The sequence below is a fragment of the Vulpes vulpes genome, chromosome 15, assembly GCF_048418805.1.
Source record: "Vulpes vulpes isolate BD-2025 chromosome 15, VulVul3, whole genome shotgun sequence".
NCBI classification, from domain to species: Eukaryota; Metazoa; Chordata; class Mammalia; order Carnivora; family Canidae; genus Vulpes; species Vulpes vulpes.
Genome location: NC_132794.1, coordinates 98,246,047 through 98,273,504, shown reverse-complemented (window position 1 = coordinate 98,273,504; position 27,458 = coordinate 98,246,047).

Below are 27,458 nucleotides of genomic sequence, written 5' to 3'. Positions count from 1 at the left end.
GATGTCTATAAGGAAGAACACTAACTAGGGACCAGGAGTAGGAGGCTAAAAAAAGGACAATTTCTTATACTTTTTTTACTGGACAGTTTTTTATACTTTTTGAATTCTGCACCATTTGTGCATATATTAAATTTTAAAATAATTAGTTTTTAAATTTATTGTGCAGTTAGATGAAATTCACATAGCCTAAAATTAACAACTTTTTTTTTTAAAGATTTTATTTATTTATTCATGAGAGACACACACACAGAGAAAGGCAGAGACACAGGCAGAGGGAGAAGCAGGCTCCATGCAGGGAGCCCACGTGGGACTCGATCCTGGGTCTCCAGGATCAGGCCCTGGGCTGAAGGCGGCATTAAACCACTAAGCCACCTGGGCTGCCCATAAAATTAACAACTTTAAAGTGTACCAATTCAGTGACATTTAGGATGTTCAGTGTTGTGTGGCAATCACCTCTATCTAGTTCCTAAACATATTCATCCCTCTCAAAGGACAACTTGTATTCATTATGCAGTCATCCTCAATTAATAATTAGTTTTTAAAGGAAACAAACAAAACAAACCCTGACCACAACATGCAAAGCTATCTGCCATCTGCACCACCTTAATCAATTCTAGCCATACTCTTTCTTCCTAGGTTGAGTCACAAAAGTCTCGTTTCTGTGCTCCTTGAACTTACTGTATCTTTTTCTCTCCTCATTACCTTTTTACATGCTGCTCTTTCTGCTTAAACACCAAGTTCCCCACTTTTCATCTATCAAACTACTAATCCTTTTGAAGTTTCCCTAAATGCCCAGGCCAGGATTCTAGCCAGGTTTGCTGCCCAGAGTAGGAAGCTCTCCCATAGCTATAGAGGTCATGAAGCTAGTTAGTGATGTCATTGGGATTCAGACCTAGGAAGACTGATGCTGAAGCTTATGATTTTAATAACCCAGCTCTGCTAGCCATTCACTGGCACATCTAGTTCTATTTAATTCACATCTGATAGTACAAAGGTAATTCTTCATAAATGCAAACCTTAGTTCTCAAATACATGCACTCTGAGTGTTGGGACATATGATGTGTGTCCCTTCTGGCTTCCTGCATAAAGTTCCATGATCTATCACAAAACAAGACACATGTAGCATAAATTATTTTGAGCATAAATGAACATTTGGGGAGTTAGGGTAAATGGAAACCAACCAGCCAGTCCTACAGTGACAGTATAGTGGCCAAAGGTGAGAAGGCAGCCCCTGACTACTTCCTTTTCCTGAGCTCTACACCATTATCCGCCTATAATGAATCACATGTGAAATTGGAGAGGTGTTTTTGTTTGTTTGTTTGTTTGCTTGTTTTTTTTTTTTTTTAAGATTTTATTTATTTGCTCATGAGAGACAGAGAGAGAGAGAGGCAGAGACACAGGCAGGCTCCATACAGGGAGCCCAACGTGGGACTCGATTCTAGGTCTCCAGGATCACATCCTGGGCCGAAGGTGGCACCAAACCGCTGAGCCACCCGGGCTGCCCATTGGAGAGGTTTTTAAGGGGAAGGAAGCAACACACAGATCTTGAAACAGCCATGAAGGATTTTTAATGCATGCCCTATATTTTAATGCACGAGAAAACAAACTACAGAAAGTTGCAGAAAAGAGGTCAAACTTGCATTCCTTGAGGCAGTTCCTTGGGGCCTGACGTCCTGAGCAAACCATTTTGTATCTTTCCCTGAGTAATTGGTCACTGGCTAGACATTTTTAGACATCTGGATTGCACTCCAGGGTTCTATAAGCCTTCAGGGGGAATGGGCCTGGGTTCTTTGGCATGAAAGCCATTCTCTTCATTGTGCATATGAAAGTGATGCCAAGGATTTTGTACTCTTTTGAAAAGTGGACACCACAGCTATATGTCCTATAAAGCTGGCTGCCATGGTGCTATTGCAAAAGCACCAATTGCCAGAGGTCACATAGTTAGTAAGGAGAAACAAATCTTACCACCTTGATGACAGCCTGTACAACTGAAGCTGAGGATATAGATGGCTCTGAGAAAATGGAATCTTGTAGTCTTTGACAGTATGATTATTACCTGCTGTCAACTTATATGGTATTTTCACAAAAAATTACTCATTATACTTCATGCAGATACTAGTTTTGTCATCAAATATCACTTAGGAGGACATTAACACTTTAGGAATTTTTATACTAAAATTGGCTGAAGTGACCCTTTCAACAAATGCACAAGACCACCCTACCATACCCTTCTCATTCTGAGAAATCTGTAGGATTGCTTCCGTCTTAATGTAGGGCATCAGAGAAAACAAGGAGATTCAACTAACAAGGCAGTGTCTGGAATTTGGAGACAATAGCAGAATTGGAAATGGTTTACAAGGGTTCTGTGACTTTTTTTTAAACAGAAAATCCTCCTCTTAGCAGTAGTTTTAACTTTTACTTTATGTATTTTTTTTTTTTTTAAATTTTTTTTTTTTAATTTTTTTTTATTTATTTATGATAGTCACAGAGAGAGAGAGAGAGGCAGAGATAAAAAGCTCTCATATTTGTGAAGTATTAGTATTTGGCCAATGTTCACTGATGAAAGAATAATGTATTTTTGATGCTATGTGGTGATGGTGACAACTAACATTTACTGAGTATTCACTAAGAATCAGGCACTGTCCTGTATACTTACCCTTCCTGCCTACTTAAATTCTCATAACTACCAAATGAGAGAAGCAATATCATTATCTCCATTTTATAGACATGAAAACTGATCCATGGGTTAATAAAATTAAATAACTTGATTATAGTCACATAGCTAACCAGACATATGACTATTGTCATCACTGCATTTTGCCACTTTCTGTTTACAGCAACCAGTTACTGAGTACTTGATCTTGATTCTCATGTTGGTATTTTTTCATAACAAATGAGGTAGATCTCATCATTTTATAGATAATGCAACTGAGGCTTATATAAATTAAACAACTTGTCCATAGTCACCTCTGTTAGTGTCCCCTAATTTTCAACCTAATAATTAAATCTAAATCTCATGTATTAGAGAGTACTTTTGCTCATTTCTCTGGATATGAAATTTTGTTCTTGTCTCCAAGGACACCGCATTTCCAAATCAGCTCAGCTTACACAGGCCTATGCACAGAGAACCACTTTTTTTGGACCCTGGCAAAGAGTTTTCCAGTCTTTAGGAATAAAGGCATATATCTGATACAAAAGAGACCTTGTTTTTAACTTGGTTTATCTCCACAATGAAAAAAATCTTGTGCCCTGAATCTAATTGCATAGAATTGATGTGTGAAGTGCAATTTTTTATGTGTTTCATCTTCAAGTTGTTCTTCAAGGGTTTAAATCTTTGTTCCAATAAAAAGATAAAAATAAATTTCGGTGTTAGATTGCTTATGTTGATGTCTTATCTTGATCACTGTAGAATTGGAAAATTTGCTTCCAGCAGAGATGTCTATAGGAAAGATTTGGTTGTATTTTCCAAATGTATTTACAGCCATAATAATGTGCTTGGCTTTCATTTTTTAGCACTTTATGTAAATATCTTAATTAACCCTCACTTTACCCAAAACCTAGGTATTGCATCCATTTTAATAAGGCACAGAAAGTGTGAAGCAAATGGGAGGTCATATGGGCAGAAATATAATTGCCAAAGGTCACATAGTTAGTAAGGGACAGAACCACTGACACTCTAGGCACTACTTACTAGGCATAGCAATTACATCATTAAAATTAAAATGATATGAAAGGGCAATTCAAAGGACATGCTAGAAGTAGACAAACTGGGAGAAGCGGTGGAAGATGAAGGGGTTTCCTGCTGCCATATAAGGACACGATAAAATTAAAAATAAAGTGTGTGTGTGTGTGTGTGTGTGTGTGTGTGTGTGTGTGTGAAGAGGGTGAGGGAGAGAGAAGAGGAGGGAGAGGGTGAAGAGGAGAGAGAGAGAGAGAGAGAGAGAAAGAGATGGAGAATCTCTCTGGCTTAGAAAGACAAATGTTGAGAGAGGACATGAGCTATGGCAAAGGAAAGTACAAAATGTTGTTTGCCATATGGAATGACATGCAATTTGAATCAAAATATTTGCCATAATGGAAAACCATGTGAAACTCCACTCCATCATTTACCAGCTGTGAACTTGGATTGGACAAGTTGTCTAATAGGGATGGTAATTCTGTCCCCCTAGTGTCACTGTTAGATGCTAATGAGAAAATGTGGATAAGACCCTCAGAAAACTTTGGCACATCTCTTATAATGTTATATTGTTCCAAGGTTAAAAAAAAAAAGACAAGTCAGGAGGGCAGAGTAGTGGTTGTCAAATATTTAAATGCACTAACGGAGAGGGATTAAATGTTTTTTTCTGGTTACTGGTGAATAGAAACAAATTAGTTTTGGCTAAATGACAAACCTAGTTTCAATGGTGACTGACTAGAAGGGGACAGTTTTCCTTCAGAATGTGTGGATTTTCTGTTTTTGGAGAGATTCAAACGCTTGTGGTCACTGGATAGGAGATTTGAGTGTTAGATCAACACAAATTCAGGTAAACTATAAAGTCATTTATAATCTTTGTAATCTATGGTAATAACAAAAGTTAACACCAGGAGAAAGTGGATTTCTCTACTGATTTAGGTATCTCTAGGCCAAGGACTGCCTTCTTTAAGGCAAATTTGTAACAAATAAAAGAAAATCTTATTTCTTATAATAAGCGGTTTGTTGAAGGAATTATGTATTATGATACATGTTTTGGAAGGCCTCTGGGGCCACTTATAAAAATGTGTCACCTTCAAATATGATATAACTGGAAAATATAATTACTTTAAAACATGTCTAAACAGAAGTTTGGAAAATATTATGTTGGAATTGCATGTTTGTTTGTATGAGTCCTTTTCTAAGGCAGGTGTCTGTAAACTCTTTCTTTTTTTTATAATCCTTTTTTAAAATTTTTATTTATTTATGATAGTCGCACAGACAGAGAGAGAGAGAGAGAGGCAGAGACACAGGTAGAGGGAGAAGCAGGCTCCATGCACCGGGAGCCCGACGTGGGATTCGATCCTGGGTCTCCAGGATTGCGCCCTGGGCCAAAGGCAGGCGCCAAACCGCTGCGCCACCCAGGGATCCCAGCTCTTTCTATTAAGAGCCAGATTGTAAATATTTTAGGCTTTGTGAGTGGTTTCTGTGTCAACTGCTCAGTTTTGCTGTTGCAGCTCTAAGGCATCCATAGACGATATGAAAATGAATAAGCATGGTTATCTTCCAATAAAATTTTAAGACAATGACTTAAAGGCAGTATTTTGGTAGTCTTAACTCTAGAGCATAAGCTCTATGAGGGCAATATTCCGTTAGGTTTCTCAGTTTCAAGCAAAGTAATCACCTGTGCATAACTTGAGTAGAAAATGAATTTATTAAAGCATATTTGGCAATTTGAAGAATCCCTAAGAGGCTAGAGAACCAAGATTAAGTGCCACAGAAAATAAAAATCACTAGAGTTATGCTTCAGAACAGATCCTATAAAGATGCCTCTTATCCTAGGCACCTAAAGGTATTTCCAGAACTGAGACTTACCACTGTCCCTGGATACTGAGAGGTACTATCTCTTTTACTGTTCTCATCAGCCTGACCAGAATAGAATCAGTGATGGCCATGCTTCATTGCCTCATCAGCTGTGCAATCTAAGGCCAATGTGGATGACTCTGATTTGTAGAGCCAGGTCAAATGCCTACATCTTAGCTGCAATGAAGGCTGGGTATATAAGTATCCAGTATTTCATCTTACATGATTGATGCATGAGATGGAGAATTACCTAAACATAAGAAAGAGGTTCCGTTTCTGGGTAGTAAAATATATCTACAAATACCCACTATAAGAAAGACCTTTTTTTTCACATTTATTTCTGTGGTGCCTAACATGTTGTCCAATCTCTAAGAGACTGACAAGAATAATATACTTAATAAATAAGTAATAGAAAGTAGAAGAGCTACTAAAATGTTGAACTTTTAAAGGTGATACCACGAGAATTATTTTCTTCCCACACTCTATACCTAAGCTCTACTTCTTATAGTAGGAAGAAAATGCCCCTACTTTGATGAGAAGACAATGGCCTTCTCATTCATTCATTAATTCACTCATTAATTGACTATTTGTGAATGTTCCTTTGTGCCAGGCAATATGATAAGTGGAGGAGACAATTATGAGCATAAACAGAAGTAGAGCCTTCCCTGATGGCATTCCTCATCTAGGTGAGGAGAAAGACATCAATAAGAGGAGAAAATGTAAAATTCCAAGTTACCTAGCTGCTACAAATAGTATTCAGAATATATAAAGAACTTTTACAACTTGACAACAAAAAGGTAAACCACCCAACTAAAAAATGAACAAGGGACTTAAACATTTCTCCAAAAAAGATATACAAATGGCCATATGTACATAAAAAGATGCTTAACATCATTAGTCATTAAGAAAATGCAAATCAAAACCACTGTGAGATATCACTTCATACCTATTAGAATGGCAATAAAAATAATAATAAAAATAATGTTCTGGCAAGGATATGAAGAAATTGGAACCCTCATTTATTACCAGTGAAAATGTAAAATGGGGGCAATGGCCAAATGGCCATCCAAAACAGTTGGCAGTTTCTCAAAAGGTTAAACATAGAGTTACCATATGACACAACCATTCCACTCTAAGTATATATCCAAAGGATTGAAAACAGGTACTCAAACAAATATAAGCATATAGATGTTCATAGCAGCACTGTTTGCAATAGATAACAGGTGGAATCCTTGGAAAATAAATATCCATCAACAGATGAATGGATAAACAAATTGTGGTATATATACAGTATGGAATATTCTTCACCCAGAAGAAACTAAGTATTTATTACATGCTACAACATAGATAAACCTCAAAAACATTATGTTAAATGAAAGAAGCCAGGCACAAAAAGTCACATATTATATAAACAACGTAACCTTACACCTAAAGGATCTAGAAAAATAAGAGCAAGCAAAACCCCAAAACAGTAGAAGAAAGGAAATAATAATGATTAGAGCAGAAGCAAATTAAACAGAAACTGAAAAAAATGATAGAACTGATCAATGAAACCAGGAGCTTGTTCTTTGAAAAGATCAACAAAATTTATAAATCTTTAGCCAGACTCATTGGCAGGGGGAAGGGGTTCAAATAAATAAAAACAGAAATGAGAGAGGAGAAATAAAAACTGACATCACAGAAATACAAAATAAGAGAATATCAAGACAAGTTGGACAACCTAGAAGAAAGGGATAAATTCCTAGAAACATATAACCTCCCAAAACCTATGTAGGAAGAAATAGAAAATTTGAGTATTCTGATTACCAACAATGAAATTGAATCTGTAATCAAAAAACTCCCAACAGGAGTACCTGGCTGGCTCAGTTGGTGGAACATGTGACTCTTGATCTCAGGGTTGTGAATTTGAGCCCCATGTTAGGTGTAGAGATTACTTAAAAATAAAATCTTGAAAAACAAAAACAAAAAACAGCCACCGACAACCAAACAAAAAACCAAAAACAACTCCCAAAAAGAAAAGCCAGGACCTGATGGCTTCACAGGTGAATTCTACCAAACAAAGAAGAGTTAATACCTATTTTTCGCAAACTATTCCAAAAAGTAGATAGAAGAGGAAAGAAAGCTTCCAAAATCATTCTATGAGGCCAGCATTACCTTGATATCAAAATCAGATAAAGACACTACGAAGAAAGAGAACTATAGACCAATATCTGACGAACATAGATGAAAATATCTTCAACAAAATGTTAGCAAACCAAATCCAACAATACATTTAAAAAGTTGTTCATCATGATTAGGAGGGTTTTATTCCTGGGATGTAACAGTGGTTCAATATTCACAAATCAATGTGATACTTCACATCAACAAGGGAAAGGGTAAAAGCCATATGATTTCAATAGATGCAGAAGAAGAATTTGGCAGATTAGAGTATCATTCATGATAAAGCCCTCAGCAAAGCAGGTTTTGAGGGAACATACTTCAACATAATAAAGGCTATTTGAAAAATCCACAGCTAACATCATACTCAATTGTGAAAAATCGGGAACTTTTTCTCTAGGATCAGGAACAAACTGTTCCTGGGGAAAGTGAATATCCACTTTCTCCTCTTTTATGCAACATAGTACCAGAAGTCCTAACCACGGCAATCAGACAATAAAAAGAAATAAAAGGCACCCAAATTGGTAAGGAAGAAGTGAAACTTTCATTATTTGCAGATGACATACTATATGTAGAGAACACTAAGGACTCCACCAAAAAACTGCTAGAACTGGTAAATGAGTTTAGTAAGATCTCAAGATACAAAATTAATGTACAGAAATCTGCTGCATTTCTCTACCCTAGTAATGAAGCAGCAGAAAGAGAAATTAAGAAAATTGTCCCATTTACAACTGCACCAAAAATAGTAAAATACCTAGAAATAAACTTAACCAAGGAGGTGAAAGACCAGGATTCTGAAAACTATAAAACAGTGATGAAAGAAATTGAAGATGACACAAAGAAATGGAAAGATATTCCGTGTGCGTGAATTGGGAGAACAAATATTGTTAAAATACCCATGCTTCCCAAAATAACAGACAGATTTGATTCAATCTCTCAAAATACCAAAAACATTTTTCACAAGACTAGAAAAAATAATCCTAAAATTTGTATGGAACCACAAAAGACCCTGAATAGCCACAGCAGTGTTGAAAAAGAGGACAAAATGAGGTATCACAATCCCAGATTTCAAGATACATTACAAAGTTATCGTGATCAAATAGTGTGGTACTGTCATAAAAATAGATACATAGATCAGTAGAGCAGAATAAAAAATGCAGAAGTAAACCCACAGTTCTATGGTCAATCTTCAACAAAGCAGGAAAGAATATTCAATGGGAAAAAGTCTCTTCAACAAATGGTGGTGGGAAAACTGGACATCAATGTACAAAAGAAACTGGACCACTTTAAAAAGCACTATACACAAAAATGAATTCAAAATGGTTTAAAAACCTAAATGTGAGACCTGCAACTATAAAAATCCTAGAAGAGAAAACAGGAAGTAACCTCTTTGATACCTACTGTAGCAACTTTTTTCTAGATATGTCTCCTGAGGCAAGAGAAACAAAAGCAAAAATAAACTATTGGGAATACATCAGAATAAAAACTTCTGCACAGCAAAGGAAACAATCAATAAAACTAAAATATATGCTACTGAATAGGGGAAGATATTTGCAAATGATATATCTGGTAAAGGGTTAGTATCCAAAATATATAAAAAACTTAAAAATTCAACATCCCCAAAAACCAAATAATTCAATTAAATATGAGCAGAAGGCATGAGTAGACATTCTCTAAAAAAGACATATGGATGGCCAACAAATACATGAAAAGATGTTCATCATCACTTCCCATCAGGGAAATGCAAATCAAAACTACAATAAGATATCACCTCACATCTGTCAGAATGGCTAAAATCAACACAAGAAACAATTGGTACTGACAGGAATGTAGGGGAAAAGGAACCCTCATGCACTGTTGGTGGGAATGCAAATTGGTATAGCCACCGTGGAAAACGCTAAGAAGATTCCTCGAAAAGTTAAATATATAATTACCCTATGTACAACCCAGAAATCGCACTACTGGGTTTTTAGTTATTTACCCAAAGAATACAAAAACACCAATTCATAGGAATACATGCACTCCTTTATTTATAGCTGCATTGTTTATAATATACAAGATATGGAAGGTATTCATTATTGATGGATGGATAAAGAAGATGTCATATATACGTGTATGTGTGTGTGTGTGTGTGTGTGTGTGTGTATGTATGAAATGTTCCTGTGGTGCATTTATATATATCCATATCCATTCATATCTGGTTATATATATATACACACACACATATATATATATATATATGAAGTGGAATATATTCAGCCATAAAAATGAAATCTTGTCATTTGCAATGACATGGATGGGGCTAGAGAGTATAATGCTAAGTGAAAGAAGTTAGAGAAAAACACATACCATATGATTTTACTCATATGTGGAATTTAAGAAACAAAACAAATGAACAAAGAAAAAAGATGAACCAAGAAATGAACTCTTAAGTACAGAGAACAAACTAATGGTTACTAGAGTGGAGGTGGGCAGAGGAAGAATGAAATAGGTGAAAGGACACTTACCATGATACTGAGAAATGTGCAGAATTGTTGAATCACTATATTGTACATCTGGACTAATACAACACTGTATGCTAGTTATACTGGAATTAAAATTTTGACAAAGTCACATATTGTATGATTGTATGATTCCATTGATGTGCAATATCCAGAATAGATGAGATGGATCCTTAGGGAACAGAAAGCAGGTTGGTGCTTGCTGGCAGCTAGGAGGAGGAGGGAATAGGGACTAAGTATGGAGTTCCATGATTGTCAGGTTTTTTTGGGAAATGAAGTTGTTCTGGAACTTGATGTAGGTGGTGGTTGCACAGCACTGTGAATGTCCTAATGACACTGAAATGTACACTTTAAAATGGCTACTTTTATGTTATATGAATTTTACCTCAATAAAAAGCAAAGAAAACAAACAAAAAGAGTGGGTGTGGAGACTGTCTAGGGGGCTGAGGACTAGTTCATGCTAGGGATAGGACTATGGAGTTGGATAATGGGAGAAGTGAATCTCAATAACCAACTGGAGCTAGGGTTGATGTCAGAGGAAGAGGAAGAGGGGGAGGACAGACATGGATTTTGACGTTCATGGCCAACTTAATGCTGCAAAGGGATATTAGTGAGAATTCAGTCAGATCAGAGTTCTCCTCCAAACTCATTATCTGATATTTTTAAAAATGGACTTACAGACTCATAAAACCAATTCTGGTTAAGGCCATTTATTCCTTTCCAATAAAACTTGAAGCTTTCATTTGATCCAGTAAAATTCTTAATACCATCTTTTTATCTCTCTCTTTAAAAAGCCATTTTTATGTGTTCTAAGCATAATAATTATCTACTTGACAAATGTATTCCTAATTACACAATTACTTTATTACATAGTATCAACTTATAAATGCCTGAAGTCTGAGATCTGTCTGGGAAAGAAATTATTTTATTCAACGTATAATGTAATTTCCTCTAAAATAATTATTGAAGGATTGGGGGAGAAAAGGATTTGGCTGGAAAGCTCTAGTGTATAATTGTAGAGCCTCTATGGCTGATGGAAATAAGGTTTAATGATGAAGTGAGGCAGGATTGATTAGAAATCCTTGCTGGGTCCTTATTTGCTGTGAGGTATGACTTTGCATCTACATGTGTGCATGAGTGTATGTATATGTGTGTATGTGCAGGAGTGTGTGTGTGTGTGTGTGTGTGTGTGTGTGGTTAATGCAGTAAGAGAAAGTGTCTTTGCCATGAAGTAGTCTCATTTCCTGTTCAAGTGGCAAGGAGTTGAAAACAAATGTCTGTCCATGTGGCATGAATGCCATCCTATCCCAACCTCTGAAATTCATCTCCTTGTCTTTATAACAGTGGCTATAATCCCTACATGTTAAATGCAAATATAGAAAAGTGATGTAGGACACTTTTATCAGCTATTAAAAACTCAAAAGGAGTACAATCTTCACACCTTTTATGTTCTCCTAAAGCTAAGGATAAATCATAGGGGCAATAGAAATTTTGATGGAAAGTATGTTGAAATCATAGACTGGAAATCTAAAGCACTTCTGGGAACCTTGATGGATCAATTTAATCTGGTGGTTGGGGAACCAGTAATCAAGGGCCAACTTTTCTAATTTGACAGTTTTGCAGAGGTCTTTATTGACCTTTAATGAGTTTTGCTTACATGGAAAGGCTTCTCCAAAGCTTATCTTGGCTCCTCCAACTGCCCCAGAAGTTGGGATTTCTCTGGCTCAGAAATGTGAACAAACCTGAGACCATTTTCTTGAGAACTCCCCAAGTTCTGATCATTCCCTTTGGGACACTGGACAACTCAGTAGAAACCCCACTATTACCCTGAGACTGCTTAGGTAGACACTGCTCTCAACTGTTCCAGTATATATGTATACCCTAAATTTTCTCTATCTCCCTTCTATCCTCTCTCCCTCTCCCTCTTTCACCTACTTTACATGAATATGTAAACATGCCAAAATGTCATCTTTTTTTTTTTTTTTGCCTATCTCTTATTTTTCAGACTCAATGTCATTTTCTGTGGAAATTTGTGTGTGTGTGTGTGTGTGTGTGAGAGAGAGAGAGATAGAGAGAGAGAGAGACTGAGAAAGAGAGAGAGATCTCCACCCATGTGTGAGAGAAACCAAGTTCCAAATTCTGGGAGGAGGGGAGAAGTGGGAATCCACTGTTGGTACAAACTGGACAATGAAGACCTCCTTAATGGAGAGGAATGTGGCATTATTGAGTGGATCACTGAATCTCTTGCCAGTTTTTCAGTGGAAGAGAAAATGAGGCCAGTGACTGCATGACATAAGCAGAATGGGTGTGGATGGTGCAAAAGGGCCGAGTCCTGGCTCTAGTCCTTGCACTAACTCTCTGGATTTTTTAGTAGACCTTACTGAACTCAGGTAAAAGAAGCAATTAAATGTCAATGATAATTTACACCATTTAATTAAAAACAAACACAGAGAGTGGTTACCTTGGGGTAGGAATGGGATAACTGGAAAGGTGCAGGAGAGCTTCTGTGTTTCTGGCAATATTCTATTTCTTGATCTATATGGTGGTTACAGGGCTTGTTTAATCACTCTGTATATTCAGTGTACTTTTCTATATGTATTTTATTCTTCAAAAAACCTTTTTAACACAAAATATGCAAAACAAAAATATTACAACCATATGAAATCATTACTGGAAAAAAAAACCCAGGGGGGCCAGGGTGGCTCTGTCAGTTAAGTATCCAACTCCTGGTTTTGGTTCAGGTCATGATCTCAGAGTGTTAAGGTTGAGGCCCGTGTTGACTCCATGCTCAGTGGCTAGTCTGCTTGAGATTCTGTCTCTATCCCTCCCTCTCCCTCTGCCCCTCCCTCCTCTCTCTCTCTCTTTCTCTCTCTCAAATAAATAAATATTTGGAAAAAAAGGACTCGGAATAAACACATCAAAAAAACAACACAGGGCAGCCTGGGTGGCTCAGTGGTTTAGCGCCGCCTTCAGTCCAGGGCGTGATCCTGGAGGCACCCAGATCGAGTCCCACGTCGGGTTCCCTGCATGGAGCCTGCTTCTCCCTCTGCCTGTGTCTCTGACTCTCTCTCTCTCTCTGTGTCTCTCATGAATAAATAAATAAAATAATAAAAAAAAAAAACACAAAAAACCCTACGAAGACTCACCTTGTTTGAGGGATTGCAGTTTCCTAAGGAGACTGGAGACGAACAGGCATGCAGAAAGAGGTACCGGTACTAACAACATAACAATTTAGGATGGACTATTCTGGACAGCAAGTCTCTATCATAGAAATGATCCTCTCTTAAAGTTTCTGTTGAATACGGCCTGGCTACTACACAGACTGATTTATTTTCATGAGCTGCATTCTGAAGCATTTCAATATTTAATCAATCTCAGGGAGGAGGCAGTAAGTCGAAACCGATGTTGAAAATCAGCTGTCATGTTGTTGCCCTGGGATGCTATGATCCCACAACACAATGTGATGGGATATTAATGTAACCAGGGCACAGGGAGACTAGGAGCTTATGAATAGGACTGTAATAATTCCTGCTAACACAGATAACATTTAGATAAATGCATCCCTTTCATTGCCATTAAAGTCTACTTTTAATTACGGTGGGGATCTGTGTTTAAAATAAAAGCAGTTGAGGGTTAGAAGAAAAAAACTCTTATACCTTAAACATTGAGTAATCGCTATGGCTTGTGGTCATGAACCTGTGCTGGAGGAATGGGATTCATTTATACCACAGAAGGCTGGTGTCCCTGACTTTGAACAGATACCAGCATGTCTCCGAAGCTTTCAGACACAGTTCTTGACAAGCTTGGCAGCAAAGAGGCTCCTTTCGTGAAGTCAATACTCAAATAGCCAGAAGTTAGTGCCGCAAAACTAAAGTCTAACAAAACAGGATTTATGAGACAACAAATTGGAATAGCTCTTTTGGAGAGTTCTCCAGAGAGCCCTAGAATAATTGAGAATGTGCGTTCTTTATGACCTTGCAATTTCACCCCTAGGGATATACCCTATAAAAATCTACTCATATGTGCACACAGAGACCAGGATAGACATGTTCATAACACGTTTTTGTGTAATATTGAAAAATTGGAAAGTAGCTCAAATTCTATTCATGTGAGAAAGATAAATTATGGCATATTCATACAATGAAATACAATTCAGCCTTGAAAATAACTGAACTAGAATAATTTATATCAACATGAACTTACCTCATTATATTCTTGATTATAAATGCAATTTGCAGATGAATACAGAAGAATATAATAATATTTGATAAAGTTTACCAACATAGAAAAATTATATTGGAAAATACTTAGGGATCCATACATAGTTAGCAATGATGTAAAGAGTTGTGTATGAATAATGAACACCGAGTTTAATATAATGGTTATCCCTGAGGAGTGAGGGGGTTGTGAATAGCAAGGAGTCACAGGATAGGAATTCAATATGGAGATCTTTGTAGTGGCTTCCCTGTTATTCCTTTTATTAGCCATTTTACTTTTTTAAAGATTATTTATTTGAGAGACAGACAGACAGACAGAGACAGAGAACAGGAGCAGGAGGAGGGGGCAGAGGGAGAGGAAGAAGCAGGCTCCCCACTGAGCAGGGAGCCTGACACAGGGCTCTATCCCAGGACCCCGAGATCATGACCTGAGCCGAAGTCAGACACTTAACCAACAGAGCCACCTAGGCACCCCTAGTCATTACACTTTCTAAATGGTTAAAATGATTTATAAGACAACTTTTAAAAGTCAGTCTGAAAATACAATTAGAATTTATCTACTTACTCATTTATGGGTCAATCTATTTTTCATCCAATAAATATTTACTGAGCTCCTGCTTTATCTAGGTGCTCTTCTAGGAGCTGTGTGAGAAACAAGAGAAGTAAAAGGCATAATCTGTCCACTGAAAGGGCTGATAGTCTAGATGGGAAGACAAGACACAGGAAAATTTAGGTAATAGTATGATAAGGAAGAGATCTGAAAGAAATACACAGCTTGAAGCAGTGGTTCAGGTGGAGCCTTATTCCCAGGAGTAAATCTACTCCTTGGATTCCTGGCTCTTCCTTCCAGGATACAGTGGAATCTATTAACTTGGCAAATAATCCCACTCAGGGCTGGTTGGTTTCAAAAACTTCTTAAGATTGCTGAAACTCTGCACAAATAGTGACTTGCCTTCTGTGTTGTGTGTGCTTTGTCAGTGTAAGTGTAATAGCTCTCCTCATGAGGTGTGACAATGGCAGGGCTACCTCCACTAATTGTTCCAATGCCTTGTGTCAATAGAGCTCTTTGTGACTCTGATTTACCCAAAAAATACATAAAAACATATAGGTTTGGACCAGAGCTGCTTTACCCCTCTCACAAGAGAACTGAAAGATGTAGTACAGGAGGATGTAATGCAGTTGTCCATTTGGGACTGAGTGAGAGATATTATGGAAAAGCCTAGAACATCTGGAAGGTCCTTATTAGCTGTGATATTTCCCGTGTCAACTTCCAAAAGTAAAGGATCCTTGGGTCCATGGAAGTATCATGTTTGAGGTTTCCCAAAGTGAGTCCAGAGATTGTTACTGCTGAGGTACCATTAGAAAGGGATTTCACTTGGAAATAAAGGATCCCCTGATCAGTTGTTCTAGGTTAAACCAGATGAATTAAAATTAGTCACGCTTCTGTTCTGTAAGACTTTTTGGAGCCTCTAGGATGGTAATGTGATGGCAAGTGTCTGAGAGGGGATGGAGTTTGCAGCATTTTCTGAATCTTGTTCAGTTTTTGTTGTTATTGTTGTTCATATGCTACATCTTATGCAAAACATTTGGGGAAACAAAGATCTAACCCAACTTTATTATTTCACCCAAGAAAAACGGAGGCATAAAGATGTTAGTTTACTGACATCCTACGACTGGTCAGTGCTGAAATTCAGCAAGGGAAGAAGAAGAGAGGGATCACTGAATAACATTTTCCTGAACAGGTATGGATAGCATGCAGCAGATCTTTACAGTCTGTGTAATGCTAATGACTGAAATGGACTTGCCTTTGAACTAAACAGGGAGTGATGTGCCTGTTGTGATATTATTGAGTCATATGACCAAAGATATCCCTTATCATTACATGCATAGCAGAAATAGTTTGCAGCAGAAACAATACTCCTGTATTACTTATTATAGCATTTAGGATAACAAGAATAGGCAGCTTAACATTACTGACATTGCTATCCACACATATAAATCCCTGATGATCTACACACATTCACTAATTTATATTTTCACAAGCTAATAGTTGATTAAAGGGGAATGGACCTTCAAGATTGTTAAATTTAACACTTTAATTAAAAAAAAAACTTTTTAAAAAGATTTATTTATTTGAGAGAGGGAGAGAGAGAGTGCATAAGCAGGAGGGGCAGAGGGAGAGAAACTTTCAAGAAGACTGCACTAAGCACAGAGCCTGATGTGGGGCTCGATCTCACAACTGTGAGATCATGACTGCTCCTAACCCTTTAGGTTTTTAATTGAGGAAACTGCAACTCAAATGGATTGAACAATTGAAGTCACACAATTTGTTTGTGAAAGATCTGGGATGAGAATGTGGTTCTTCCTCTCTCATTCTGTGCTATTCCAATTCTGTGTACATGTTGCAATTATTGGAGATAGTTTATGCACTACTACATTTTATTCTCATTCAGATTTTCATTTGTCTTTGCAATTTAAAGTATGATTCTGAAATAAATAATTTGTCATTCCTGGGTGACTAGATCTCTTGTTCACTTAAGGCATAGAATGACGACTGTTACTTACCCTGCAGGCGAAGTGGGGGTCAAGAAGTAACTATTTGTCAAATGTAGGATTTATTAATCATGAGTTCCTTTGTTTAGAGATATTTCATGTCCACTCATTTTCAAGGGGGAGGGATAGCTCTTCCTTCCCATATTTACATTCCATCTGTGCTACAAAATATAAATAAGGACAGTAAGTGAATATAAGAGCTGTCTAGCTCAGAACAAAATAACAACAGCCCTTTGTAATACACAGTACAAACAAATGTTAGTATGCATTTGTTATTCTTTTTTGGACTGAGAAAAAAGGGAGATATGAATTTGCTTCTCCCCAGGCATGGACCTGTGTCTCCAAGCATGCTTGGAATCATCAGGAACGCTTTGCAATCACATTTTTGCTCTCATTGGAAGATCCTTCATCCTTTCATTGGGACCCTTTAAGTCTGAGCACTGGTGTTGATTCTGAATTTCTCTGGTGTGCCTGACTTTCTGGAAAGAAAGACCTCCCCCCACCTCAGTCATAGAAATACTTGTTCCCTGCATAGTACATCCAAGTTCTCCTCCATGTAAAGAGCTCCTCAGGGTCAGCATTTCTGCCTTGTTCCAGTCTAGATGTTTTCCCTCAAAGATATCTGACTGCCTGTCTCTAAGAGCAGGTCATTTTACCCAGCAGTCAGTAATCATGGGGCTGGTTCCATATCCTCTGATGGTGGCCCCAGATTGCCTGTAGTGTTCTGTATTGACTGGGCAGGGCTCATTTTTCTGAGGCACTGATCCTCAGGCTTTAGCTCCTCCTGCCAAGTTTACCAGGATTACCCTGCACCCTCTTCCGGTTCATCTTATTTCTCTAGAGCCAGGTCTTTCCTATCTGCAATTTTTGCCATAGACATTTTGCCAAAGGCCAGATACCTTCTAGGTCTTTCAACTCTGTGCCTTCACACTTGGCCAGCCTTATCCTATTATACTTAATATCCTGAAGGAGTTTTCCAACTGGAAGGCTGGAAAATTTCAGTTGGTTAGGGGAATATTCTAGAACATATATACTAACTTGCCAAAGGTGATGCTTTCCCTGGAGGTGCTGGTTCTTGGTACTTCTAATACTATTCTCAAATGTAGATTTTGTCAATATGTACCATAGATATGGATGCTCTTTCTTTCCTAAAAAAGTGAGAGTAACATTTTATGTTGTCTGGGACAAGATTAATGTCAGAGGTAGCAATGATATTAGAAATATCTAGAGTACCTGGCAACTCAGGTCCAAACTGTTATAGCAACTGTGCTCATGCAGGTTATTCATCTCTACAGACGAATGTAAATACTTCATCAGAATCCAAGTCCATCTGGATTTCCCACAGCTTGTTTAAGAAGCTTTGTGTTTGGATAAGAAAGCACAATGTGGTTTCCTGTGCATTGAGATTCTGTATCTCCTTGAGATGCTCTTCATGTTTTTGTTTTTTGTTTTTTTGTTTTTTTTCAAATGAGATGAACACTGTGGGATTCTGATGGAGAAGTTGGCTGGTGAGCTTTGGGGGGGATCAGATTTATTAAATTCTCTCTTTTTTTTAAGATTTATTCAATTCTTAAAAGATTAAGATGTCAGGCTCTCATCAGAATAGTCAACAGTTACTTCTGAACAGCCTTGCTGACTCTAGAGTTTGAATGCTTCTGATTGATAGGCCCAGAGCCCAAGAATTTAGAGATTATGGGTTATAATAATTTAGATTATGGCAGATGTCTCTGTAGATGTTCAAAATCAAATTGTGGTGGTACTCTGCTTTTCGTCTTGAAGAAAGAAAGAGTGGGAAATATAGAGCAGGAAATATGGCTAGGAGGGAACTTTTATTTTAAAGCAGTGTTTATTACTAGCATATAATCATTAAGGTAATAGATATTTAGTGCCCAGTATTTGCAAACTACAGAAAGGAAAATACTCAGATAAAAATAAAAACTACCAAAATCCCACCAGAAAAGGATAAATGCATTGTCTTATAAATCTTTCTGATTCTTCACATATGTGTATATAAAAATAGGTAATGATATTTAATGGCATAAGTAATATATAAATTTCCTAGCCAGAAAACTGACTGCAATTTTAACAAAAAAAGGGGTTATTTCAGTTTCATAATTCTATGTAGACTTTTCCACCATATGATATTTTGGGCCCTCTCTCCTATACTTTAAGTATTCATACAAATAATTTTAATAGTTGTTTCCAAGTCCATAATAAGAGTGTACCATTGTTTACATAATTAGTTTATCAGCATTTAGGCTGTTTGCCTAAAAAATATAAATAATTATTCAGTGCCCATTTTAATAGAATAATTTTTTTTTCCGATGCAAACAAACGAGGGTTTATTAACAAGCTGGAGCTTGGGTCCAAGTATACCCGACACAGCGGAGCAGGGGCTTGGACCCCGAGGTTAAGAGGTGTAGCAGTTTTATAGGGGCCAGTGGCCAGTGAGATTGTAACACACACAGAAAGTTGCATAGTCACGTCGGTCCACACCCAGGTGGCCAATTGAATTACAATTTACCCTGTAGTGACCGTTTGAACTAGCCTGTCACTCTGGTCAGAATTGGCGTGCAGGTTTGGCGGGCAAAAGGTGGGGTTTACATTCTTTGGCGGTTAGGGGTTCCGCATTCCCATGAGCTGGTTTTCGGTAAGGGTGTGCTCAGCGGCTTGACTGGGGTGGGGGAGTGCCTTAAGCAATAAGCAGGTCATGTGGGGGTTATACATGAGATGGCAGGTGTAGCACAAAATGGAGTTAGTCCTGCTCTGCTTGTCCGGGGGTAGGGGATTCTTGTTAAATTTAATAGAATAAATTTTGAGTATACCCACGGCTATGTCCTCAGGTTCCTGAAAGAGGGATTACTAGGTCAAATTATTTACACATTTTTAAGACAGTTGACCCATAACAACAAATTGCTTTCAAGAAATATTGTACTCACTCACAGCCCTATCACACTGTATTATCATTACAAAAAATGTAAAAAACAACATTAATTTTGATAATAAGTTAGATAAATAAGTTTTAGTCTATGCATCTGTTAGATTATTTATGAGCTTAGCCTTTTTAATTTGTGATTTGTATGTGCATATATTTTGATCATATCTTGAACATATATCTGTTATGATGTTCAATTTATCATATTGATGTGAAGGAACAAATTGTTTTGAGGCTAATATAACTATTTCCTCTCTAAGTCTTTCAAAATTTTTTCCAGTTTATTGTTTACTTTCTAGTTTGCTTAGAGATATGTCTTTTTGTCTGTGTAATTATCTTAGAAGTGAGAAGAAAGAGATAAAGCTATTTTTTCTAAATCTCTATTTGTAGCTTGAAAACTCAAAGTTCACATTCTGATGTAAAATACAGCATTATGAAATGGGTTTCTACAGAACAGCACGTTTGGCATTTGATTTCCTATCTTTACCATGTTTCTGGACAAGAGGCCTAGCTAATTCACTGTCTATGTTCTCTCTGCCCAACATTTAAGGAGATTGATGTTCTTGCATGCAAACAATATATCTACAGAAAAACTGCTCATAAAGTCTCTTTAAAGATGTTTAGTGGTATAGACTTTGGCAGAAAGAGAAAATTCCAACTATATTGTTTCAAGTTCTTCAAGAAATCATCAGTTGAAGTTTGATTGATGGGCATTTCCCTCATCATTTATGCCTAACATCTCTGAGTTTACTTCTGAAAACTCTAATACATTTTCCTATAGGAAATACATAAAGTGGTTTTTTGGGTTATAAGGCCTTTTTGCTTCCTGTATCTAATACAGAGAGAAGATAGGTTGAAAAAATGACCAAAATTAATATCAGGCACAGATCCAAACAAAAAAAGAAAAAAAATCATAAAATTAAACAAATGAAAATACATTTTGACTCTTAGCACACAGCTACCTTTAAATATCTTTGAAGTCCTTTTTCATGTATCCCTAGTGTGTCAGGTAACTTGATTCTTGCCTTTCAAAATACAAGAGTACCATCAGTTGGGGTTGACAGTCTGGGATACAAGTAGAAATTTGTCCTACTGCAAGGTTAAGATCAAATCCACCCTTGCATAAAATCTTCCCTCAACATCTTGCAAGGATATTTAAAATTATACAATGTCAGATAATTAAGTGGTCCTAACAAAGAGAATCAGGACTATATATGTGTACTCTTGTCCATCCCAAGTAAATGCAAAATATTATTTTCCTAATGCAAAATAATGAATTTTCCAGATGAACAATCAATACTTTGTATCTAAAGATCATGTTAACTTGCTTTTGGAAATTTCTTTAGCAAAGAGACCACATTTGACACAACAGCTATATTTGGGTCTGAATCTGGTTTGAGTTTGTAATAGTTCACTGTCATTTTTTAGGTTCTGGCTGATGTTTCTAGTGGCCAGACTGGTAAATTAAATGGATATAATGGAAAGTACCACTTCTTTGTCATTTAGGTGTTTATCAGTGGCATTAATCTCTGCCTCTCTAATAGGAGAGTTTCTGTTGCTTTCACTTTTTTTTCACTCTGTGATAGCTTTTACCCATAAGCCAAGGAATCAATGTGGGGGTTCTGCCAATTAGCAAGTATGTAAAAATCTAATGATAAATTCCAAGACTAGGGAAATGACCCCTGATATGTCTTTGGACTAAGTGGATTATATGTAAGCTGGACCTGGGTCACAGCTCCATTTATTAACTGGCATCTTACTCTAATTGGGTGAAGCATGATGATACTATGGGTTCCCAGATATTAATGTCTATTAGAGCCACGTATCCAGTAGTTTTTGGAATGTTTAGATATTCACCTTTCCCCAGCAGTATGGTTACCCAATTATATGGTTGTAGTTCCCTTTGGGGAAGAATTATAAGTATTATGATCATATTTGGGGAAGAATTATGAGTATTATGATCATATATGCTTAATGTCATTATATTGTAGCTCCTTTCTTCTGGTAATAAGTCTTCTTCAGTCAGTTGGTTCTGAGTTTGAGAACTGGCTCAGATCTAGAAACTGGGCAGGAGATTGTGACTTTGTTGAGAAAATTGCCCTTAGCTTCTTAGTTATCCATCTTTGATTTCTTTGGAGCATATAGATTTACCTTGGCAGTACAGATATTGTGTTTCATAGAACACAGTATCCATAAAACTCTCTGTAGATCAAGACCACATTGGCTACTATTCTTACCTTACAACTCAGCTCATTATAATTATGCCCACGCTGTCTTAATAGTTAAATGCTATCATCTGACCTCTGCTGTTTCAGAACCTTATAATTTTCATTGCTAAAGCGAGAATAGTTCTGTAATAGCATCTCCTACCATTAGCTCTGGCCTCTATGGACAGCAACTTCTGTCTCATTTCTCCCTTCACAGCTTTCAACATCCATTATGGTATCACATTCAGGCTCACAGCCAGGTGATTATTGTACAGCTGTTGGCAAAATATAGATAAGTTTAAGCTGAGTTGAGGTTGGCACTTGAACACAATGGAGGGAGGGGTTGACAACAATGGTGTTTATAAATGAGTGAACAACATAAGGAACTATGGTATTTAGCTGGGTAAAAGAAGGGGGATGAGTGTCATAAGGTGAGGAATGAAAAAGAGGCAGGGGAAGGTGATTCACGGTGGGTATTGTGGGTTATTGTTAGGGCTTTGGATTTTATTTTATGTGTAACAATAGTCATTATAGTGTTTTAATATATGAGATTTAATTGATGAGATCTAAGAATAGAGATCAATTCATTCTTTAGAGCACTTTGCCTTTGAGGAATTACTTGGCCAACAGTGAAAGTGAAGGAATGGAATAGTATGGGAAGTAGTTGAGAAGTTTTCTATGACTGGAGTAGAAGTAAGCAGGGCAGGAAGGGATGAAGGAAATGAATCGAGCCAGGTAAATCTATGGGTGTATAATGAGAAAGGTATTAAAGGATCCTTTCATAGAGCATGCTTAAAAGCAATGAGACAAATGACTTTCCTTTGCTTACTGGTCACAACATGGTTACCAAGGAGTCATGCAGCATAATCAGAAATTGAGGGAGAATTACTGTTTAGATAGAATGGAACTACACATGTTTTAGGATGCTAAATCATTTTAACATTTTTAGGGTCCTGAGTCAGAAGGAAATCCATGATGTGTTGGGGGTAGTAATGACTCTACTTCCCTGCTGTTCATATCAATTACTTTTTATGCTTGTGGCTGATGCTCTGTGAGCTTGGCTTCTGATGAGTCTTTAGTACAATGCAACATTTGGTACTTTTTCAAATCTCACTCAAACTGTAGCAAATATATTAGGGAAAATGGAGGAAATGACGATATCTGTGAGTTTTATGTTGTTTAATCCATGTCACATGAAGTAAAGCTGAGTACATGCATTTGGAACTGTTAAAAAGGATGTAATAGAAGGTGTTTTAAAAAAGATTTATTTATTTATTTATTTATTTATTTATTTATTTATTTGAGCAGAGGAGGGGCAGAGGGAGAGGGAGAGAGAGAATCACAGTGGACTCCCCACTGGGGCAGCCCTCAGCAGGGGTCAGTTTCATGACCCTGAGATCATGACTTGAGCTGAAATCAAGAGTTGGATGCTTAGCCGACTGAGACATCCAGGCACCCCTAATAGAAAGCATTTTAAAAATAAATCAAGATCACTATTCCATAGCACTCTTACCTTCTAAAATAGCTTTAACCTCCCATTGTAAGCTCTGCTTTCTGTTCATAGGTTTGAATGATTGAGAGTTGGATTATGTAAGGCAGGTATATAGCTCAGTACTTACTAATAACTTGATGTGAACACAATCTTGTATTGTTCCTAATTTAGGTGTCACTTCCGTGAGGACAGTGGTTGTGTTGGTACATTTTTGGATTCCTTACTGTACACTATGCAGATGTAGTTTAAGCCCAGTGACAATCCATGAAAAGATCTTACTGAGAGCCCTCATGTCTATGCAGGCACCTTCCTTGACTTGGAAATAGATGCTGAAGACTCAGGTCTTACACCTAACGTCTCACACATCTATTTGAGCATTTTGTAGGCAGCCTCAAGTCTGCTTTTGAAAGTAGGTGAAACATAAGTAATTTTGCATATGTTATTATATATGCAACTGTGGTATGGCCTCTACTAAAAACCAAGCAAGGACATTGATGGATTCTTCTCATCTCTCCATCTCTGGAAGTGACTGGTCTTCAGAATCCCTTAATGAATATGTGTGGTTGAAGAGTTGCTCTGCTATGAAGATAAAGCACATACATGGTAAAGTTAAATAACTTTATGAGAGATACATAAAAGATAAATATAACAACAAATAAGTAATCACAAATACCAAATTGAATTGTTGAGGTTTGTAAAAAAAAAGAATTCTTAGTCTATTTCCTTATATATCTTTCAGTTATATACGTTAACAAAGTAAATATAAGCCCAGAAAATGTCCTAAAGTACTTATAAAGAAACATATAAATATGTGGGGGGCATTTGTGTTGTGGGAAAGATCAGAATGCAGATTACAATTTTTCAGGTTTCGTGGAATTATATAATTTATTTGCACCTTGGGAAATAAATACCTACCCTCTGTTACATGGTTAATGAAGGGACAGAGGCGGGTAGATGTGAGCGGTAGACAAGCATAGATCAAAGGTTCAACATCTGGTTTGCAACAGACACTTGCTTGAAATTCAGTCATGTTTATAGAAGGCTTAAATAGGATGAAACATTGTGAAAAGGATCTGCTACCAACATTAATAATCACAACATCTCACTGGACACCAAAAAGCCATTCCTCCCTTATCTCAGCCTGTCACTTAAAATAGATTAGCTTTGCTTTCAAATTTCTCCCTTGGAGTTTCTGGTGGTTTTGACATTTTGCTAGCTGTTCTTTTAGAATTGCTTTTTTACATAAGAAAAGAAAAAAGTCCCTAGTGAAACAGAGTACCTATGAGGTCCATTGCTTTGCTGAGGCATATACCATGTGAACCAAACCACCCCCCTCCAAAGCACTTTCATTCCTCTTGTAAAAAATTCACTGTAGGATCAATTGCTTACTAATGCTCAAAAAGTGTTTTATTTTATAACCAGCTTGACATTAACACAGGCCAAGCATTGGCTACAAAGCTACATTGACAACAAGAATAAAGCAGGAGATAGTGAATGGTAGACAATGAAGTGATGAGAAGTGGGGAAAGGGAAACAAAACTGACTTGTGTAAATCTTAATGGTATTTTGTCTTACCTGCCATTATTCCCTGTGTTACAGATGGGAGAGAATGACAACAAAACTAAGGATTTATGACTAAAGCTAAATATATCTATATACTAGACACACATTCTTAAACCCCAAATCAATCCGGCATATTATCTATGAGCTACATCAGGTTGTTTCCAACCACAATTTGATGTAGATACAAACCTCTGTATATATTGCTTCCAATGGTTACATGGTTTGTTTCATCTATAGTCCTTTTCTTTTAACTTGGAAAAAGTGCTTGAACCCCTCTTATTCACAGTAGCTTCTGCCCAGATAACACTGGTGCAAAGCTGTTACAGTATATTTTTGGGATATTTTCTGTGCTCTACTGCCGTGTGGTTCCCAAGACTGGAAACCTGGGGTATTTTCCTGTGCAGAGAATTGATTTGGAAACCTTTAGCACTGATGAGACTCTTTTCATTGATCCAACTCAGCTTAATCATTACATGGATAAAAGATGGTCACATTTCCTTTGCTTTGCAATTTAATGACCAAAGCCCATTATTATTATAAATGTATCTCTGTGTCTTCCAACAATTTTTATGGATACAATCAAACGGTAAAACATTGTGTCTCATGGGTCTTAGTGACATCCTCTTTTTAAAAATTATTATTTTTAAAGATTTTATTTATTTATTCATGAGAGACCCAGAAAGAGGCAGAGACATAGAGAGAGAAGTAGGCTCCTCACAGGGAGCCTGATGTGGGACTCAATCCCCAGACCAGGATCATATCCTGAGCTAAAGGCAGACGCTTGACTGCTGAGCCACCCAGGCATCCCAGAAACATCTCCTTCTTGATACCACTGTACCTCTACAGTCCTCTGCCTTTCTCAATGATTGATTATACAGGCTTATAAGAGGAAAGCAACATGCAAGTTGTAGGTGCTGGCTGTGCAGGACTTCCAAAGACTGAAAGTGCAGCTGGAAAGCAGGTCTGTCAGATTTGACCCTCTCAGACGGGTAAAAAATGTCATGAATAAAACCTATAGAGGTCAGAGTTGAGTGACACAGGTTGGGGGTGGGGGGTGGCACTCACTTGTAGCCCTCTGAGATACTCAATGGTTTCTGTAATCATTTTCTAGCTCTGTGTAAATAATTTTAAATCAACAATTATTTTATATTTGCACAGTTCTGTCAAAACTGACATTGGCAATTATTTTTAGGTGTATCACTGTCTCTAGATTTAACCATAGGAACTTTGAGTTTGTCATTTTTTTAAAAATTTAATTTAATTTAATTTAATTTAATTTTTTTAATTTTTTGAGTTTGTCATGTTTTAATTCTGGTTCCCTAGGGATGCCTGGCTCACTCAGTCATGGTTGTGAGTTTGAGCCCTACACTGGGTGTAGAGATTACTTAAATAAAAATTAAAAACATTAAAAAAATCTGGTTCCCAATATATGTTTATTCTATAGGGATTATTGTGTAAATGACACAGTAAGGAAGTGCTCTCAGGTGAAACCAGTAAGAGAGCAAAACTCAAAAACAAAAACCAAAAAAGTGTAGGAGAAGAAGCTGGGCAAACACGTTTCAGGAGAAATCCAGTTTCAGCTTGATTCCACCAGAGAGGCAAGTCAGCTGGGCCGTGTCAGGGTGTTGTGTAAATGATGTTTCTCTATGAGATTACTCTTAGTTTCTGAAACTGTATAATTTGAGATTTGTGAGAGGATATAATCCCACCTCACTCCTATGGTCCTGATGAGTAAGCACTCCTACTTCATTTAGATTTCCTTAGTTTTTACCTTTCTGTTCCAGGAATCTCATGCAGCATCTTAGTACTTATGTTTCCTTAGGTTCCTCTTGGTTGTAAGAATTTCTTAGATTTTCTTTGTCTTGATGACTTTGACAATTATGAAGAATACTGGTTTGTGTTTGTAGAATGTACTTCTACTTGGATTTATCTGATGTTTTTCTCATGAATGTCTCATAAACGTGTGCAGCTTTTAGGAGGAAGATCACAGAGATGAAGTGCCGTTTTAATTACATCATATTAAGGATACCTACTACCAATATGACTATCATTGCTGATGTTGACCTTGAACACCTGTTAGGTAATGTTTGCCAGGTTTTTCTTCTGTAAAATCATTCTTCCTATGCTTTCTCATGTTGTAGTTTTTAGAAGGCCACTTAAATCTATAAAGAGAATACATTTTTTGCTTCCTGCTCAATCAATGGTGCATTCTTTCTTTTTCTTGTACACTTAAAAAAAAGTCTAAATCCGAAAGACAAACAAGGGCCAGGTCAGGCAGGATTAGGTGGATGGTGTTGAGG